Here is a 12,892-nt window from a genome sequence, read left to right as displayed (position 1 = left end):
AAAACAAAACAAAACAAACAAAACTAAGAACATCTGTTCTTAGTTCAGCTGCAGAATTGATTCTGTGCAGTTAAACCGAAGGCATGAGATCAAATGTAAATGTGGCTGGGTTATGTCTGAGCATCCCAGCCTTAAATGCAGCTGTAGCTTCAGTACCCAGTGAAACAGGACACATGGGTTTAGGCTACATGAGTATATAGACAACTTCTCTAAGTCTTGTGACAACTTGTTTCTGCTGTTGCTCAGTGGATACAACTTTGAGAAAGGTGGATTTGGACAATGGAATAATTTTACCTATTTATGTAGTGTAATAAATAGGGTTCACTGAATTATTTTATGTCCTAAATAGGACAGACACACCTCCACAGTTTTTCCCTTTGAGCTTCTCCTTCCCATGGCAGGATGGGTCATCTTTGGTTCAGGGAAGAACAGCCCATGCCAGCGAGCTACATTCCTGCTCAGTACTGCAGAGAAGCAAAAACACTGTGGAAAGGGCCTGAGGGGGCCAGAGGGTCCTCCCCACCTCCCTGGGGGTTTATCATCCTTGGGATTATACAGGAGTAGCCAGAGTTCTCATCTCCATTCCACAACACATGGATTTTCCTCTTGAAAAAAAAATGAAAATATCAGAATTGGCCAACAACTGATTGACAGGAGCAGGGAGCAGTAGGGATGTGATACCAGAAACTTGAGAGGAAGGACAGCATGGTCAGGAGCCTGCAGGGGAAAAGACCTTTCACAGCCCCTCAAGCAAGTCCTGGCATCAGATTAAAGCTGGGTATCAAGTGCACTCATAATCCCATTCCTGGCAGAACGGGAGAGCTGCATTAGCACAAGACAAATTGCTGATAGAAGCTGGGGGCTGCTCTGGGAAAGAGGGGCTGTTTTTTCTGGAAGATGAAAGAAGGTGGCTCAGCTGTGAGGGATTATTGCCCAGAGGACACAGGTCCTGCTGGGGGAGCAGGCTGGGCCACACTGCTGAGAACATCTGGCACCACATCTGTCCCAGGCTCCTTGGAAAGGGGCTCTTTATGATCCTCACAATTCACACTTTCCAGCCAAGGGTCTCATGGAAAGTGCTGCCTGGSAGCTTTCCTTCAGCCTGCTTTACTCTTATAGAAATGCCTAAAAAGAGATTTCTTCCTAAAGAAATATTTTCTAGAGGTGGTGATGAGTGTTGCTTCGACGTCATCCCACTGAGCCTTGCGGAGAGGAAAAGTGGGTGACGAGCCAAGAATCMTTAAAATTTCTGGTTTATTGAAAAATAAAGGCAGGTGGAGGGTAATGTTGGTGCAAAAGATTTTACAAATTAAGTCCTTTTGGGAGAGGTGAGGAGGGTTTCCCTTCCACCTCAGAGGGAAGATCAGGGCAAAACCTCCACCTTGCTCAGACAGGTGAGAGAAGAGTTAGATGTTTCCCAGCACTCAGCTGAGCCCAGGGCAGCCTTTCCACGATCCCAGTGGAGTTTGGAACAGACATTATTTCCCAAGCACAAGCCAAAGCATTACCCAATGCCTGGCACTCCTGCCGAGGCTGGAGCAGCCCATCTCCCTGGAATGCCAGCCCTGAGAGCTCAGCAGATATTTCCAGCCGTGAGAGCTCAGCAGATATTTGCTTTCCTTGCTGCATCCAGCCTGGATAAAGTCCAGACAGCAGCACAGTAACAGCAGCTTGCAGAGATTCTGTAAGGATGTGGATTTCCTCTTTTGGAAGAAACTCTGCCCTTTGATCTATTCCACCTTAGAGAAGGAAAAGATGATTTTCCTCTCAGCCCCAAGATACATCACAGTGTGGAAAAACCCTTAATTGTGAAAGAATAAGGCAGAAGTTGACAATAAACCTGAGCTCCCTACACACACGTGCACACACACATCAGCCTCTGTTCCAGGGATTGTAATTAATGCTACCATTTTCTCTCCTCTTTTGATCAAAGTGTTTGATTTCTGTCTGCCCAAAAGTGTCTTTTTGATCTTTGGTCCTAAATTTTGATGGAAWGCTTTAGCAAAGGAAATTCCTCCACGAGTTCAACACCTGGCACTCCAAGCCCTGAACAAGGCACCCAACAAACAGAATAATTCCTCGTGACAAAGGTCCCATTAGGCAGCAGATGTTAACAGAAGCCCAGGGCCCTTTAGGAGCATCTTTGACATTTGGTTTCTGCCACCTCAAGCCATAACTTAGATGAATGTCGCCCCTGAAGTGACAGCAGGGGGACAGACATCTCAGGGGTGGCACCAGATGCTCAGGACCATGTGGTGGGACACCCACCACCCTGTCCTCTGTCAGCACAGACCATTAAACCACAATTATTCTGCAATTTCAGGCTTTAATTGCCAATATTTTCACAGGCAGTTATGCATACAAGAACAGAATTCATAAAAGATGATAAAAAGCCAATATTCATAGAAAGAGAGTTCATGAAATATGCTAAGACCATAATCATATTTTTTTCATTTTTTTATATTAGATTTCTTGGGTTTATATTTCATTCCCATGAAGGATAGCAAAGTAAAAGTTCTATTCTCGTGCATCTCTGGGATTGAAAGGACAGGAGCAGGGAGGTGGCAGAGCTGCAGTGGATGACAGAGTGGTATTTAATGGGGCTATAGGGCAAGGTTGGATGTATTAGATGCATYCTGCTGCCAGAAGCAGCCAGAGAGGTATAAAAAATATAACGTTGAGAGGAGAAACCAAGAAACCCCAGTGCCTATCCTCTGCTAATCCGACAAGAACAGCTCACTTATGCCATCTAGTGATGCTGATATTTCATGGATTGGGTGTTCCCCAGGCAGGATCAAAAATATTCAGCAAGGTTTGAGAGCCCAGAACCACGAGGATGGCCACACCAAAACTGTACAGACAGCTCTGTCTGACAGCCCCTGGCTGCTGCTGCAGCCCCCTCCGTGCACAGGCTTAGGATTGATACGAACACAGAGCCAAAAATCACTCACATCAAACTCCCCAATAATAGTAGCAAGGCTGGTGTTCAAATCTATATATTCTTTTGTGCACATGTACAAAAAGTGCACTCGGTGAAAGTAGAATAACTAAATAGCCAAGAACTAAATAATAAATACTGTATAACTAGATTAACTAACTAAATAACACCGGTAGAAGGCACCAATGCTTAAATCTGAAGAAACACCAAGACTTCTTTTTAAAAAAAATAATTGAACATATCCTGGGATCATGATCAGAGCAGATGGGCAGATCAAAGCCCTGGCACTGCGAAGGATTTATAAGGGCAAATGAAGGGTGGACATTTACCATTCTAATTACTGGAAGTGGGTTTGGAGGGCACTGACTGAAGAGGATGTGGGAAGAACCATTCAATTAAAAATGGAAATGCCTTGTGCCAATACTCTYACTGCTGCATTTGTCACTGGGATGGAGAAGGAGCTGTGTGGAGTTTCCCATCTGAGCTGGGGAGGAGATGGGCCCAGAGATGCCCCAGAGCCAAGAGCCTCTYCTAAGCCAGTGGGCTTGAGGCCACTTTGTGTCACATTGGTGAGGGCTGGGGAGCCATGGCACTCATTGCTGTGTGCTGGTGAAGAAGCCCTTCCCCAAGAACTCAGTGGGGTGAGCAGCTCCAGAGCAGCTCCAGTAGAGAAAAAGAGGTGAGGAGGTCAGCTGGAGAGTGACCAAAGSCTGCAAATCCAAATTGAATCTCAGGGATGTGACCCAACTTCTCCCTTTGCTGTTTCAAGTTCTGCATTGTGCAGATCTACAATATTAAAGACACTCCAAGATGGTTCCTAAACTGTTTCATCCCCTTCTTTTTCATTAGTAAGATGAATGGTTCAGYTCACTTTCAACCCCCAAGTGATTGCCCTTTTCCCTGAAATAAATACTGATTTTATCTCTCATTTCCCTATACACCTACTCCCATATTTCTTTAAGTTTATCCCTGAAAGCCCTGAGTTTTTCTTGCTCACTTTTCATGGCCTGCAGCTTTTCTTTTAACATTTAGAGCATTGTTTCTGGCAAGACATTAAGGTGCTCATCAAATGCCAACATAAAAGCCATAAATACCCCATTTGCATTCATATTTTGATAGTCTCTGTCTCTCCCTGTCTGCATCCTCTTGGCTCAGACTGGGATCACACCTTTCCTCTTTCCATCAGGGGTTGCTCCTCCTGTGGCAGTTGTCCACTCAGTGCAGCAAAAAGTGATATTCCTTCACTTGGACTYCAGCCTCTCCTTTTCACTTGCAAAAATCTCATCTCCTGGAGAAGAYCATGGAGGTTTTTGCAAGCTGAAAACTCAGAGATAATTCCACTTTGATTTTACAGCAGTACTGCAGATCTCTTCAGCACCACTCYGAGAAAACTGCAAGGTTTAAACACACCAAATGCGTTACAGCCTGGCTCCACAACCACAAACACCCACCAAGAGGAGCATTGCTCCAATGTCTTCAGCTGCAGACCACATCTCTGTACARTTTCAGCTTCAGCAGAGCTGTTTGCCTGGTCCATTYCYCCCMCTTTTTTCCTGTTGTCTTCTTCCAGATTTCCACCTCACATGTTCCAGCCTAAGATGCACCACAAAAGAGAGTATCTCAGTCTGCCTTTGTTGCCAAGAGATAGGAAATGCTTTAAAGGAGGTAAAACCAGATCTCCACTGGAGAGGGAAATGGGTTGAATGGAATGGTTTCAAAAAAATGTGATTAGCAGCTGATTTCATTAGGTCTTGTCCTCTTTTAAACAAATTTCAGGACTTCAGCAAGAAGACTTGAACTTTGAAGTGCAGAAATAGGATTAGGAACAGCCATAAAAATGAGCAAAACCCACAAAAATTATGGTCAGTGCCACATATCCTGCCAATTATCAGCTTCTTATGCTCTAGGGAGGAAGCATCACTCAGCTTTCGCTTTCCAGCATTCCCTGGGGAGGTTGGTTGTTATAATTCTTCCTCTCAGTTCTTAGTAGGTACAGAAATGAGTTAAAGAAATTAAATCATTCCCATTTTAGGACCAATAAGATTTGTACTGCCAGCTGCCCATATTTGATGGGTACCCCTGTGCCTGCTCTAAATTTAACCTTGTCATTTAGAGATTACAAGGTAGAAATTCCTCAAAGACTAAACCTCCCATTCATCACTTCCAAAACTGTGTATGGCATTGCCCAAGCTGCAAACTCCTCCTTCTTTGAGTCTGCAGTGCACAGAGGAAGGAGGAAGAAGAAAAGGAAAAAGAAAAGTTAATTTACTGTTTCTGAGGCTGGTTTTGGAGATGGGTACCAAGAGCAGCCCTCCTGCCCCAGCCTTTCTGGAAGGAATGCTGTTCACAGGCTCTCTGTGGCAGCAGSGTGGCCATGAGCATGTGCAATGCACCTACATTGTTCTTTGAACCCCAAAATGGGAACAGKTTGTGAACCCAGCACAGATCACACACATGACACTGACATTCAGTTCTTTGAATCCAAGCTTAACCTAACTTAGTTTTTCTTTTTCTTTCTTTTCGTTCCTTTGGCCTAAACRAGCTCATCTGGAGCAGCACAGCAGAGGTTGCCCAGTTCCTCCCACCCCACTGCTCTTTCTGTCCAGCTCAAAGCCTCAAGGTACAGGGGAAGATTTGAGCTCTGCCTCTTCTCCAGCCTTCACACCTCTGCCCACGCTCAGCCAGCACACAGCAGTKTTTTACCAGAGACCATGGGCACAGCCCAGGCTGACACTGAGCAGCTGAAGAGTTTACAAGAGCCACACAAAAATTCCCCAAAACCTTGACAAGCCGTACAACAGCAGAGCATAAAAGCCAAGGTGCAGAGCACTGCTCAGCACAGAGCCTCTCACACCCAAGTAGGTCACAGGAGACACAGCACAAAGTTTTCCCCTTGGTGGAAGAAGAGCCACGTGCTCTTTATGTGGGCAAGGAGCACGCAGTGGAGGCAGCTCTTGCAGCCTGCTGTACAAAGTCACATTCACAATCTTTTTCAGAAATGGTGTCACATGAAAAAAAAAATGGGTTAAAACCTTTCAGCTTCGTGGGAAGGAGTTGGGTTGTTTTAAGTCAGAGTAAGGAAAAATAATTCATTTTAATGATGGCTGTTYAGAGGGTTTCCTGATCAAAGGCAGAGATCACATGAACAGCAAGTCTCTCCAGCCCCCAAATATTCTTWTTGCATTGGTGAAGTTCTCCTGAGGCTAAGCCTGCCAGCCCCCACCACATGAGCTGGCTGGCAGAGGCATGGTATGACTAACCTGGAGCCAAACCCTGCTCTGTGACAAAGCAGGCAGCTGGTGACAGTGGGGCCAGAGCAGGTCAAACAGCAGAGTTGGAACACTGCTGGCCAGTACCCTTGCTGTTAGATTTTGGATTTTTTTTTTCTGGGTCAGTCTGATGGTCCCACAAGATTTAAATGCTATTTTGTTCAGCTTCTCATCAAAAAATGACTTATTGGTAGATTTTGCCCATTCTCCCAAATTTCCCCAGTCTCCTACAGACTCACAAAAATTCTCTAATACCCCTAAAATCAGRGAAATCAGTCCTAAAATCCTACTTCTTCACAGTATTAAAAAGGGAGTGACAGCAATGTCTGCCTCCAGCTCTTTGCTGGCCTCAGCTACAACACTCTTACAAGCAGGAGCAATGATCTGTTGAGCTGGGCAGGGGTGGAGATGGCTCAGGAGGACGACACCAACAGCAGCACATCCCGGGCTATGAGTATACACCATGATACCAGACTCTCCAAAATAGGGACACCAATGACCTGTACCAAAGGGCCCCCCACATTGCCCAGCAGCATAAGTGTTATTTTTTTTTTAATTTTTTTTTTTTTAGTTTTCCTCTAATAGGAGCAAAATTAATTCCATACCAACAGCCACACTACATGCAGCTACCTCTGACACTGGTGAAAACCAACCTTGCTGTTCTTTGAACGTTTGCCTGGCATCTTCCTGGAGCACTTGACCTACATCTTCCTCCCACTCTTCCTTTTGCTTCTGTATATTGAAATTAACTACTTAAAGGAGTTATCTGCTTTTCTGTGCTTAGCAGTAACACAACTCTAATGATACAGAGAAAAGCCTCATTGAAGTGTTCAGCCCATGACATCTACCACAAACCTTATTTATAAAGCAAACCCCCTCTCCCTTTAGAGCAGCTCATGGATTGCTAAGGCCCTTWTATATTGCACTTCTCAGACTGGAGAATTGAAAACTTGAAAACTCTTAATTGAAACTTGAGCAGTAAATGGTCTCTGCAGGCTGTAGGAGCTAATGAGCAGATTCCATTTGGTTTGATCAGGAAATATTTAAGCAGAGCTGCAGACGCGTTTCATCAGCTCTCTCCCCTCCATCCCAAACACATCCATGACAGCCAGGGAGGAGCAGGGCTCTGAGCTCCACTGGATGGGTGTTGGGTGCCCATCCAGCAGCGTGGGATGCTGTCTGTGATCATCACCCAGYGCTGCTGCCTTTGTCAGCCACCACTCATCAGCAAAACTCGCAGCTGCACCGTGGCAAAACCTTCTTCCCACGTGTGYTGGGCACAGGAAGCAGCTTTTGACAGACTCCCAGGCAGGAGCCTGCTGGCGTTCACACTGTGGCCTCCCGGTGCTGTTTACCCCGTTACAAGTAAGCAGTTTGCACTAATGGCATGCATGGCCTTAAAGAACCATTAAGTGTTATAGAAGCATTTSAGCTAATTAACAAAATCCACATCAGAAAGGTCAAGTTCCTGCTGTCCTTCCTGTTTCATTATGAATAAAAGATCAAGAGGTTAAAAACTGGCCTTTCAAAGGTGACCAACACCTAAACACCTTGGCRGTCTGGCCCCGAGCAGTTTGTGTGGGGCTGTGCAGCTCCAGGGTCAGAGCCCAGATCCTTTCAGAATGACATTTGCTGCAAATTCTGGGTTTGTTCTTGCAGACACAAACTTCCTGTGCCCTCRGCAGCGGCCCCATTTGCTGGCACTCTGAGAGGTGACCTTAGCAGGTGGCAGAGCAGGGTCACAGAGTCTAAGAAAATGAAATTTGATCTTCTGAACGCACCTGAGAAGTCCAACGCTTTTCCACTGCACAGTGTGACTCAAAGCTCAGCCAGGGACAGAGGTGGGATTAGAGCAAGAGGACATGATCTTTTTCGGTATTTTTCCCAAACTATTTCCACAAGATTGAAACACACAATACCACAAAAGCCATGAAGAGCCCTTGTGTACAATGGGAGAACAATTCCCATGAGAAGATCGTAGGTGTGGGTACTGCCCAGCCCAGACACGTCTTCTAGGTCAAGCAGTGGGTGTCCTTGCTTGTCCAGTAAAGGAATCCCATATTCACACCAGTCTTCAGCTGCCAGCATGGCAATTCTGCCCAGCCCACCCACTGAGGGATGAACAGGTAAAGCTTTGTCACCAGCACAAAGTTACATTTTGGACCYTCCTCACATACACAGAAGTGGCAGAGGAGAATTTGTGGAGCTGTTTCTGCAGACAGAAGCAGGAGGTTGGATTTAGCCAGGCAAGCACTTTGCTATGCAAAGAACATTTTCATGTGAAATTGGTCAGGTTTGAGTTTGAACTCAAAGCCCAGTGCGAGGGATGGTTATGTTGCTTTGGCGATGATCTCCTTTCCAGGTTATTTAGTATTCAGAATCTTGGAAAAGAGAGCCAAGCTACCTGCTATTTCCTAAAGAAAAATGTAAAATGGCATTTTATTTTGATATTTCAATAATATTTTTTCAAGAGAGATGATGCACAGGGAAAYACAAACCCTTCAGAATTCTTTTCATACTTTGCAGTTTGCTGTTTTGTGAACAAATTTTGGCTTTGTTACCCAACAAAACATAAATTCCTTGTGCATCTTGATCACCTTGCCAGAGCACAGAAGATTCCATAGCCATTAGCACAGAATCAGCATCCCTTGGGAGGTCCTTGCAGAGATCCTGACACTGTGGTCATTACACATTCAGTGGCCATACAGCCAGTGTGATCCATTAAAGCTTGCAGGTACAGCTGAACACYGGATAAAGCAGAGGAGTGGAATTGCTATTGTTTTAAGTCATTTTCCTTATGAAAGATTATTTCACAGGTATCCTTAAAACTGGCATTTAGGCAATTCTGAATGAGACCTCCATAAACTCCCTGATTACTTGCTCTTTGCTGACTTTCTCACTGCCAATAATTATTGTGGTTTGCCTGTCTCCCAGCAGAACCTTTCTTACTTTCCTAATTAAAATTCCTTGTGGGCATCATCTAAGAACTCGCAATCCTAAAAACTYGGGCCATTGCACAAACCAGATCCAGCTCATACCTAATGTGAGCCCATTGCGATGGAGTCAACAGCTACACCCAAAACCAAAGCCCCAAATCCTGTGAATAGCTCCTGGGCTCCTCCAGCCTGCCTTTCTCCCACTGGGATTGCTCTCTACCAAACCTCCCTGGGGTTTCCACCAATGGAGTTTTCAACAAACTTACCTGGGCTTTAAAAATCTTGTTTTAAGGCCACATCCTGATGCTTCATCTGCATTTTGCTTCTCCCCTCCCTTAATTATCACTGCACTAATGAATGGTGGCATCCCTGGGGCTGAGTCCCACCAGCATCACAAGCCATGACCCCCTTAAGCATCTCTTGGCTAAGCTAGCTGTATTTTGCTGGTTTAACCTTTCTTCTCCAACACCCCAAATATTTTTGCCCTTCTCACAAGTCTTAATTAGCTAAGGAAAAGCTCCAAACCCCAGTGATGCCCAAACCTGAGCACAGCCACTGATGAGGAATATGTAACATCATGTGGTAGTGGGTAATACCATGAAAATGCCCATTTGTCTGGATAACTGAGATTCATTCCAAATTCATGCCTAACATGGAAACTAACACACCACCCTAATGCCAATTATTAGCTTCAAAGGCATCAGCACAGACTWATGCTGCAGACAGATAATATCACACATCCCTATATTAAAGCAAACRCAAATGATTTCATTTCATTTCAGATTCACCTGGAAAATCCTGGCTCTCCCATACTCTTGTGCTGGTCTCTCCTGGGAATGGCATCAGCTGTGGTCACCCATCCTTGTTCCATCCCAGATGTCACCACTGCCCATTTGCAAACCTGGGCTGGTGGCACCACACCCTGACCAACAGTCAAGGCCATCACTGCAACRTATTCCAATAGCAGTTCCTGACTGTATTAAAGTGAAAATAAACCTCTTGGGGAAAAGTTAATTATTAATTTCAGAGATTAAAAACCCCTAACCAATCTCTCACCCAAGATACAGAGGAGTTCTGATCTGATTTTGTATTAATAAAATGAGCATCAAAGGAGTTTTAAGGGATTTGGGCAGYAAAATTGCAAGGTATCTTCTGGTTCAATTCCATTTTAACAAGGCATTTTATTTCTCAGTTTAGGAGCATTTCAGTAGCTCTCAGAGTTTTAACTAGCTTGTTTYGTGGAATAACATGTTGCAACATATGCTGTTTGCCTTGTGGGTGACAGGCAGTCTGTTCTGACTAATCCACRTAGGTCCTGCTGGAGAAACCACTCAGGTCAGTGGGAATTGTCCAAACTGAAACCAGCAGCTTGTGCAAACTCTTATATGGGCTTGGCTGATTTCAAGATTTCACTCACATTTGCTCTACCTCCTGTCAGARGACCCGATCTCAACTACTTGTGTTTCTGCATCTTTCTCTTCTGTGAGCAAAACATCCAGGGAACCACTCCCAGCCCTGTTCCAGGGCCATGATGAGCTACAAAGGATGATGAGGAACCATGCTGGAGTCCTTCATGAAGTCCTACACCATGTGAATTATGTGGAAATGCAAGGAAGGAGTATAGTGCAGTTAAAAGAGAATATCTGCATAATGTGTATTTACCTTTCATTGCCAAGAATACATTCCATGAATATTTTTAGGTGCCTTTTCGAAGGTTCCTGGCTTGTGTTCTTTACAAAGTGACTTTCAACACGATCTTGTGMGTCTGTTTTCATTCATTAAAGGGTTTGTTTCCTCATATGATAAAAACAAATCTGGCAGCTGACATATCAGTGCAGAGCAGTATGAAGTGCCAAGCCATCATCAAGGTGTTTGCAGTTTGAGGCTGGATCTAGACCTCACAAAATATTCCACAACCTTTTCTCCTCTTTCCCAGCTAAAAATTCTTTGCAAAAGCWACAGCAGTGCCTTCAGCATGCAAAATGTGAGAAGAGAGTGCAAATTCATGGGCAACTCCAGCAGGATGCAGGCAGAGGGGTAATACCTCCATAAACTCATGCATCAGCTATTCAGCTCCCCAGTGCCAAAGCACTAGTTGTAGAAAACCCTCATGCCATGGGGATGAAAGCAATGCAGAGCTATAAAAACATTACAAGGTTATATATAAAGTGCTGCAAAACCATAGAGTTTTGTTTATATTCTCTCCTGATGCATCCTGTAGAATTCTGTATGAGCTTTATTGGTTACAAAGCCAGCAGAATTTTTATAGTCACATTAAATTCTAGAATTCCCTCCAGTACTTGGATGTCAGAGGGACTCTTGGGGGTTGCAGTGTACATTAGGAGTGGCTAAAGTCTGTGGATGCCCCTTTGTACATGATACAAGTGCTCTAAGGGTTAACTTGGAGTGAAAACTCACCTTAGGACAGTCAACACAAGGGYTGCATTTCATTTAAATGCCCCTAAACTGTGAAAAGAGTATTTCTTGTAACTTTATCAAAACAGCAAATTTCACTCCATCAGAGGTAAAGCCACCAGCTAAGCATGCACAACATATCACCTAGACCAGCCCATGGAATAACAGGGGAATGTTTCTCATCTTCTCCCAAACTGTGACTTGGTATTTCCATCACTAACCTAATGTCTTTTCATCTGTTACATACCCATTTCTGTTGGTTTTGTCCCTAAACATTTATTGTAGTTTTTAGAGGACCCTCAAATAACTACTCAGCCTTATMCCTTGGTCTCATTCTAGAAGAGATGTGTAAAGGGAATATTTTAATTATGGGGCGCTTGCTCCATTAAGACCCCATGAAATGCCAAGATTAAATGTATTTAGCCACCACTGGGAACAGTCACCAAGAGACCAATATTAATCCATAGTAATAGTAATCCCATATTTCAAGATAAAAGCAAAATGTACATTTTCCAGCTCRTCAAGTTGAACTTCCTACAAAACACTGAAACCTAGAAATACCTGCTCCTAAAGAGGGAGCAGAAACTCGTTGTGCAACACATACATTGAGTGGGAAACAATATKAATTTACAGTCCAGAGACACCCACAAACTGCTCAGAAATAAATCATCCACAGAACTGATTCAAGGGACAGTATGGAATAARGAATACCCTGCAAACAGTTGTTGGGACTTAAGGTAGGCACAGGCAGCAGCCTTCTCCTAGAGATGTAGAGGAGAGCACGCCGTGGATCTGCCAGCCAGGACACGAGTTTCCTGGCCATGGCACCACACCACAGGGCATGCTGGACCACGCTGGACCACACAGGGCTGAGGCACAGGCTGCTCCTTCCTTGGAGCAGGAGGAGCAGAGAGGCAGCTGCCTGTTTTCAGACAGGCTTTGGTGTGAGCACAGACATGCCCAAGCCCTGCCCAGCACAGGGTCAAACRCTGCGGGTCTGTGCTCGGTCTCGCAGCAGCCTGGGTTGTGCTCCTGTCCACAACTGCTGTGTCCAATCAGCCCACTACCTTYCTACCTCCTCCTTTTTAATTTCCCAGTAAACTGCTGGGAAGTCTTTAAAATACATCAACTCTATGCAGATTATTTTTAAATAAAAAATATTGGCAAAAAGCTGAATGGTGGCCTAACTGGTAAGCCAGGATTTGGTCAGTATGAAATCCTTATCTCCAACTTTTGATGCCACCCAGGACACTGGTGGCATTCCAGGCTGAAAAGGCACATTGCCAGGTCATGTCCAGCATTTCCTCCTCCAGAATACGACCAGAAAAAACTTT

General features: G+C 44.7%; 1 protein-coding gene across 1 annotated transcript in view; it reads right to left on the bottom strand.

Moving 5' to 3' along the window:
* The window catches only part of VDAC1 (voltage dependent anion channel 1), a 31,483-nt gene extending 21,478 nt beyond the window's left edge, over positions 1–10,005 (bottom strand). The window contains exon 1 of the mRNA XM_057371339.1: positions 9,932–10,005. The gene's annotated coding sequence lies outside the window, so the exon portion shown is untranslated. The remainder of the gene's footprint in view (positions 1–9,931) is intronic.
* Between the last annotated feature and the right edge of the window lie 2,887 nt (positions 10,006–12,892).

This window comes from Malurus melanocephalus, unplaced genomic scaffold (assembly GCF_030028575.1).
Source record: "Malurus melanocephalus ecotype Western Australia unplaced genomic scaffold, MMel_1.1 scaffold_144, whole genome shotgun sequence".
In the NCBI taxonomy this organism is placed as follows: Eukaryota; Metazoa; Chordata; class Aves; order Passeriformes; family Maluridae; genus Malurus; species Malurus melanocephalus.
This window is presented reverse-complemented; position numbering and strand designations above follow the sequence as displayed.